Raw genomic sequence first — 6,959 nt, forward strand, 5'->3', positions numbered from 1 at the left:
TTTTCGATTTTCTTTTTGAGGCTTCTCAGCCTCAGCATCTGCTCAATCTGTTGTTTGCTGGGTTGTGGCTCCCTCCAAGTGCTGGGGGCTCCAGGTGGGAGTATTTACATCCAGGCAGCACTTGGAGTTCATTGCTGCTCCCCAGCCACACCACCTCCCCCATACCCCAAAAAAGGTCGGTTCTTATCCCAGCTTTGCTCCCCAGTTTGTCCTGGTGCTAATTAAGCCACCCAGGAGGATTTAAACCTCTCTAGGAGGGAAGGACCCAGAGTGATGCTGACCAGGGGTTCAGGTGATGGAGAGAGGGGAGTAGTCCCCAGCTCACAGCTCTGTCCATCACCTCTTCCTGTGCCAGATCTGTCCAGGAATATCTACCTTCACTCCTTTTCCATCTTTTTTTCCCCTCTTCTCCTTGATTTGCTTCCCCATGAAGTTGTGCTTTAGGCTCAGGAGAGATCAGCTACTCAAATGATCCCCTGGTGACAGAGAGAGGTGGGATTTAAAGGTCACTCTCTGCCACAAACCCTACAGTTTCCCTGGTTTTTAAACACAGCAGCCCTCCAAAAAGACCTTGGGTTTGCTCCTAGGGACCACACTACCCCTCTCCATGCCTCCAATCATCTAACAATCCTAAAATTATCCAACAGAGCCAAAATGGGTGCTGGTGTCCCAAATTCTTTGCAGTGGGAGATGGATGGGGTCCTCCTCTACAGCTGAAACACGGAATGAAGGCAACAGAATCCCTAAATTCCATCCCACTGCAAAGAATTTGGGACACCAGCACCCAAAAGAGGACAAGAGGGGGTTTATCCCACTTCACCATCCTCAGGGCTCCTGCCGGGGACTTCCCAGCCTCGTTAGCAGCTCTGCCCTGGAGAGATCCTTGGAGGCAGCAGCACCCTGATGAGGCTCTAATTAACGAGCTAATTGCAATAAGAGAGCTGTACAGACAGTCCCAATTCCCAGGCACAGTCTGGCTGGAGGAGAGGGGCAGAGGAAAACAGGGATGAAGGGCTGGAATGGTGGGAGGGCTGTAGGGAGGGCTCCCAACAGCTGCCATTGTTAAATTTACAAAAAGAGAGGGATCCAGGTTTCCTCCTCCCACTCATTTCTTCTGGAGCCAAGAAGGAGTTGAAGCCTTGGAAGCTGCCAGCTCCTTCCAAGCCTCCAAGCTGGCAGTGAGAGGAGAAGGCCCAAACATCCTCTGAAATACCCACACCTCTCCCTGTCCTGGAGGTCAGATCCCACACTCTGAGAGTTTTTTGGGGTGCATCTTTACAGCTTCTCCCACCCCTCTTTGCTCTGGATCTCCTTCTATCCTCTTTAGAAAAAAGATCCCCTTTAGGAGAAAATTAGATCTGGAACTGGATGATTTTTAGAGTCCCTTACAATGCAAACCATTCTGGCATGGTAAAGTCTGGCTGCTCATCCAACATTTTTCAGCTTTATTCTTGCATATAGATAAAACCTTACAAAAGAAAGGCCCTGTTGCTTTGGCTAAGTTTAGCTAACAGCTAGGCTGAGAAGTTCCCATGAGAAAGGAATGGGAACAGTGAGACCCATCTGACACCTGTTAAAATAAGAAGTTTATCCCATGATAATCCCTGAAGAAAAAATGTAAATATTTGTGAAGAGGAGAGCCTCAGCATGTATGCACACCAGCACCTACTGACCAACAAACTGAGTGGCAAGAATTAAACATGATGCTTTTGAAAACTGTATAAAAACAGGCTGTGAACATTAAATTCAGCTTTTGCCACTTGACCTTTGAAGTGTCACGTCTGTCTTTGTCTGACCTCATAGCAACACTTTATCTCCTTCAAATGATTTTGATCCTGCCAGGGCCTACAGTTATTGATAAATAAATAATAAATAAATAAATAAAAATCCCAACCTGCTTGCTGCCCCAGGAAAGCAATAAAGACAAGGCCCAGCAACCCAGAGATGCAGGTACCTCATTATGTCTAGATAATTATCTGTAGGTAATGAGATATCCAAGCCCCAGCAAGAGCAGAGTGGGAATAAATCCCCAAGGGACATGAAACACCATCACCTTCCCACCCAGAATCATGGAATCGAGCAGACCCCACCAGCCAAGAGGGTTTTTCTCTGCTAACTCATTCCCTCAGCAAGCTGCTCTCCAAGGAACACTGAAAACAAAACTAATCCTGTTCTCCCAGGAGGAGGAATCCAAAAATAACCCTGTGGATGAATGAGCAGCACAAAGCCAAGAGCTGAGGCTCGGGTCGAGTTTGGGAGCTGAAAGTTTTCCAGCTCCGCGTTCCCGCTTGAATTACTGCCCGGGCATTCACACGCCGTTCAGCACTTCACATTCAAAATCCGTGGTGTTTCTTTTTGCTTTTGTTTCCCAGTATGGGAGGCGAAATGCTGCAAAACCCTGGGGGAGGATGCAGGGAGGGAGAAGCCTGCAGGCTGATGGAAGCCATCCAAAGCTGAGGAAAGCCACTTGTGCATGGGGACATGGGGCTGGAGTCTGTGGCTCCAGAGCTGAATTCCACAGCCGGACTTGCTAAGCTTGGGTGCTCCCTCTGTGGTGTCCTGGGACAGGGATGCTCCTGACACACTCCCTGCTCTCTCAGCAGGCACAGCAGGTGCTGGGGTGGCTCACCTGCTCCCTGCCTGCCAGAAGGAAACACCCTCAAACCCAAGGATGGATATCCATGGATCATCCAGACACAGTTTTCACAATTCTCACCAGCATCAGGAGCCTCCTGAGGCATGAGAGAAGGCCTTTAGCAGGAATCTCCCACTCAAGAGTAGACATTGGGGCTGGAATTCCCTGTGAGCCCCAGGGGGAAGCAGCTCCCTACCCAGGCTGGGCACCTCTGGGGACACCCCAGCATCCCTGTTTCAGAGGAAGAGAGCAGCCAGGGCAGGGAAACCACCTTACTCGGTGCTGTGTGGTGAGAAACAGACCTGTGGTCTTGGAAAAGCCTTGGGTGTGGTGACCACAGAGCCAGGGAAGCTGGCGAGCTGCCCTCTGCTCTGGCCAGCAGCAGCTGTGCAGTGCCAGCCACAGGACACAGGGATGAGCAGAGACAGGAGCCAGCCTGTGCCCAAACACCCCTCACCTCCCTGGGCTCCCAAACCCAGCCCAGCCCCTCAGTGGGGACACCAGCAGTGCCCTGGCCTAAGTGGAGCCATCCCTACTGCCCTGGCTGCTGGCCAAGGGGACCCACATCCCCAGGGATCCTTCCAGAGGCTCTGGCTGTGGCTCTCCAGAGGCTCTGGAGCTGTGGCTCTCAGGGATCCTTCCAGAGGCTCTGGAGCTGTGGCTCTCAGGGATCTGCATCCTAATAAGCACCATGATGTAACTCTGAGTAAGCCTTGCAAGGGATCAGCCTGAGGAAGCTCTCGTTTCGTTTCTTACCTCTTTGTTTTTTCCCCTCCCTTTTTTTCTGTTCTGGTTGAGGTCACCCACTTTGAACCTCAGCAACACCTGGACCTTCTTCCCCTTCTCCTTCCACCTGTGGCCTCACTCCCAAAGAGAATCCTTGCGTCTGTGCCAGCACAGATGCTGCTGCCTGTACCTAAAGCTCTGTAATGGGTAATTAATTTATTTCTTCATGATTCCCAGTGTGGGAATGGCTGCAAGACTCTGCAACATCTCTGGACTCTGTCTCCACCAGTTATCTCTGACATCCATGTGTTCTGTGTTCCTTCAGGCTAGGGAAGTTCCATCAGCTGCCTCCCACCCACCCAGTGCCCACAAGCCTCCCACGGATGCATCAAGATGCTCCAAAAGCCTTTACAAGAGTTTTTGTTCTCTCCTAGCTGGGGTCAGGAGCAGGTTCACCTCTCCAGGGTGTTTGCATGGCTTTGCTGTGGTATCTCCCACATTCCTTTACTCTGTGTGGGAGGACAGGCATGGAATTGTGAGGAATTTGTCCATTTTATTCCCTCTCCTGCCTGCAGAAACCACTGTCAATCCTGGAAATGCTTCAGTCTTCTGCAAGGCTCCCTGGCTCTGGGCTGGCTCCAGTCCAGGCTGCTCTCTTCCCTCTAGGCTGGCCTCTCCTCTTCCTCTAGGCACTGCTGAGGACACCAAGATGGACTTTTTTCCCCAGAGAAGAGCCAAGTCTCTGCGGGAACCCCAAAGACCAAGGTGGAAGGCATCAGGATCACAGCTGCAGTGGTGGCCACCAAATCCCTGCAGCTCAGAGGCTTTTGCTGTGCCAGCAGGGAGGTCCCTTTCCTGTGGGATCATCTCTTCTTCCCAGCTGCTGCTAAGTCTCTCAACTGGGCTCTTCCCAGTTGGCTCCACTTGCCCCACATCAGAGCAAGCCATGTTGCTGCTGCTCAGCAACAAAAAATGGTGATACAGGTTATAAAAACAGCACAAGTGATGGAAAAGGGGTTTTGCTCCTGGTGAGACATCTCCAAGAAGCTCCATATGGGAGGGGATGGCCCAGGAGACCAACTGAAGCTCCACCATCCTACTTTCCTGGGCTTGGCCCTAGGACTCCCCAGAGAGAGCAGAGCATCCCCGTGATCTGCCAGGGTGGATTGGGGCTCCTCTGCTCCAGTCTGCAGCCTAATTGCTGAGGTGGGACCAGGAAGAGGAGCCTTCTCTGTTTACTCACATAGTTTCAAGGTGAGTAACACACACTGGGCCCAGCTCTGGCTGCCTGGTGCTGTCAGTGAGACCTTCCCCTGACAGCTCCCCCAGCCCCTGGGCTGCCAGGATGGGCTGAAGAAGCTCTCAAAGGGAAGGACATGGGGCTTTGAACCCCCTCCTGCCCCATCCCAGAGGGGCTGGGGGCCACAGAACTCTCCTTGCTTGGCACAGAGGATCTTTGTCCTCTTCTCCTCCCCTTCCCTGTTCTTTTTGACACACAAGGAAGTGCTTTGATGCCCTCATGAGACAGATTTTCAGTGATAATATCCTTGTGATAACAGATCCTTGTGGTCATCCCTGTGACTCACTCATTCTTCCCGTGGGGTTAAATCCTGGTGTCTCCAGCTCCCTTCAGCCACCTTGGGAACAGGGATATCTTGTTTCCTTCATGTCCACCTCCACCAAATAACTCCCTGCTGCTCTGGCCAGCCAGTCCTGACCCTAGAGCCTGGCCAACCCTTGGCCAGACTGTCCCCAGGAATTGCTACCCTTTGCCTTGGATGTAGTAGCAACACCTCACTGATGGGTTATTTTCCTCCAAAACCACTGCCAGAAGCAGAGGATCCCAGGAAAACATCAGACCTCAGAGAGTTTCTACAACAGTACAGTGAGCTGGAGATGGTCTGGGTGGCTTCCTCTTCCAGGAATTTCTTTTTGAAGCCACTCTCATCCTCCTGCATCAAGAGAAATCCTATGGTGAAACATCTTCAGACACGCTGGATGCATTGATGGTCCTGGGTTTTGCACAAGAGGCAGTAAGTCATCACCCTCTCATCACTTATCTTCTCTGGACTCATCAGGATACCACAGACCTCGGTCTGCCCTTGGTGCCCCCTTCCCAGCCTGTTTCCCCACTGTTCTCACAGCAACCCGAGTTTCTGAGGAACTGGGCTGGGGACAGCGACACTTCCAGGGTGTTTTCCATGGAAAGCTGCTGGGGGAAGGATGCTCGTGGGATTTGGGAAGCCGCCCTTGTTTGCGGGGTGTGAGGAGCCTTGTGTGGGAACATCGGGTGCTCCGCAGCCGCCGGCAGTGGGAGGTGCTGGTGGCTGCGGGGGTTCTTGCTGCTGCACTGAGGTCACAGGGATGGATTAGCACCGCGGGGTTGGCAAACGGGCCGGAGCCTCTGGCCCAGCTGGAGTGGGATTGCAGCAGGAGCACCAGTGGAGAGCCCGAGCCCACGGGCTGGGCTGGCAATCACCGCCCCGGCAGGCTGGGACATCTTCCTGCCCTCGCAAAAACCTCCTTGCGCTCATCGGGCTGATGTGGGGTTTGGCTGCAGCAGTTAGAGCCTCATCAAGGGACTGCTCGCCTCCCGCCATCCCCGCTGTCCCCAACCTCCCCTTCGCTCAGGAAACGCCAAGTATTTCCTTCTCCTTTGCGGTGAGAAGGAAAAAATCCCAACCCCGCAAAAAGGCCACTTTCCCCCCCTTTTTGTCTTGCAGCAAAGCCGTGGGTGCGGGGAGCTGTTGGAGCAGGAGCACCCGGGGTTTTGGCAGGGATGCTGCTGGACTGTCCCGTCTGGAGGAGCTGAGCAGCCGAGCCTGCCAAGCCCTGCAGAGCTGGGGATGAACCTGAAGCTTTTCCTTGAGCTGGGAGCCAGCCAAGCTCTACTGGCCAAGTGTCTTCTTTATTCCCTTCTAGGCTTTTTCCATGCCTGGGTGTATTTCCACAGCATAGAGATGGGTGGAAAATTACTGGTGATGCTCCAGTGCCAGGTCCCTGCCCTGGCAGAGGTGAGCTAAGGCTGTGTGTTCATCCAGGGAACTGCTCACCACAGGATGCTGCTGGGGCTAGAATGCCTTGAAGAACCAGCTAAGTAGATTAAAAAAACAATAAGAAAGGTACTAAAAATAAATAATAAAATTTTTTAGCTTAAAAATGTTTCTCCGTCCATGCCAGCCCACTGAAGTTTTTGAAGCCCAACAGCTGCCTGGGTTCTGCTCCTCAGAAGTACCAGGAGAAAGTACAAAGAGATCCCAAACATAGCAGATAAACCAGGATGAATGATGTGCACCAACATCCACAGCCCCAAATCCCTGTGATCCCACCCTCAGGGAGGAAAGCAGCAGTGGCAGAGAGCTTGGGATGACAGGGGGCATCTGGGTTTGGTGCAGTGGCTCAGGATGGATGGATGGATGGATGGATGTTTATAGGAGCAGGGAGCAAGCCCTGAAGATCTCCTTTCTGCTACCCAAGGCATGATTCACAGCTCACATGCTGCTCCTCCAAGGAAGCAGAGGGAACGCACAATCTTCCTGTTATGGGAAAAGCCCAATTTCAACATGCAAACCAAGCTGAGGTTGGGGTGCTGCATCCC

This window comes from Erithacus rubecula, assembly GCF_903797595.1.
Source record: "Erithacus rubecula genome assembly, chromosome: 14".
NCBI lineage: Eukaryota > Metazoa > Chordata > Aves > Passeriformes > Muscicapidae > Erithacus > Erithacus rubecula.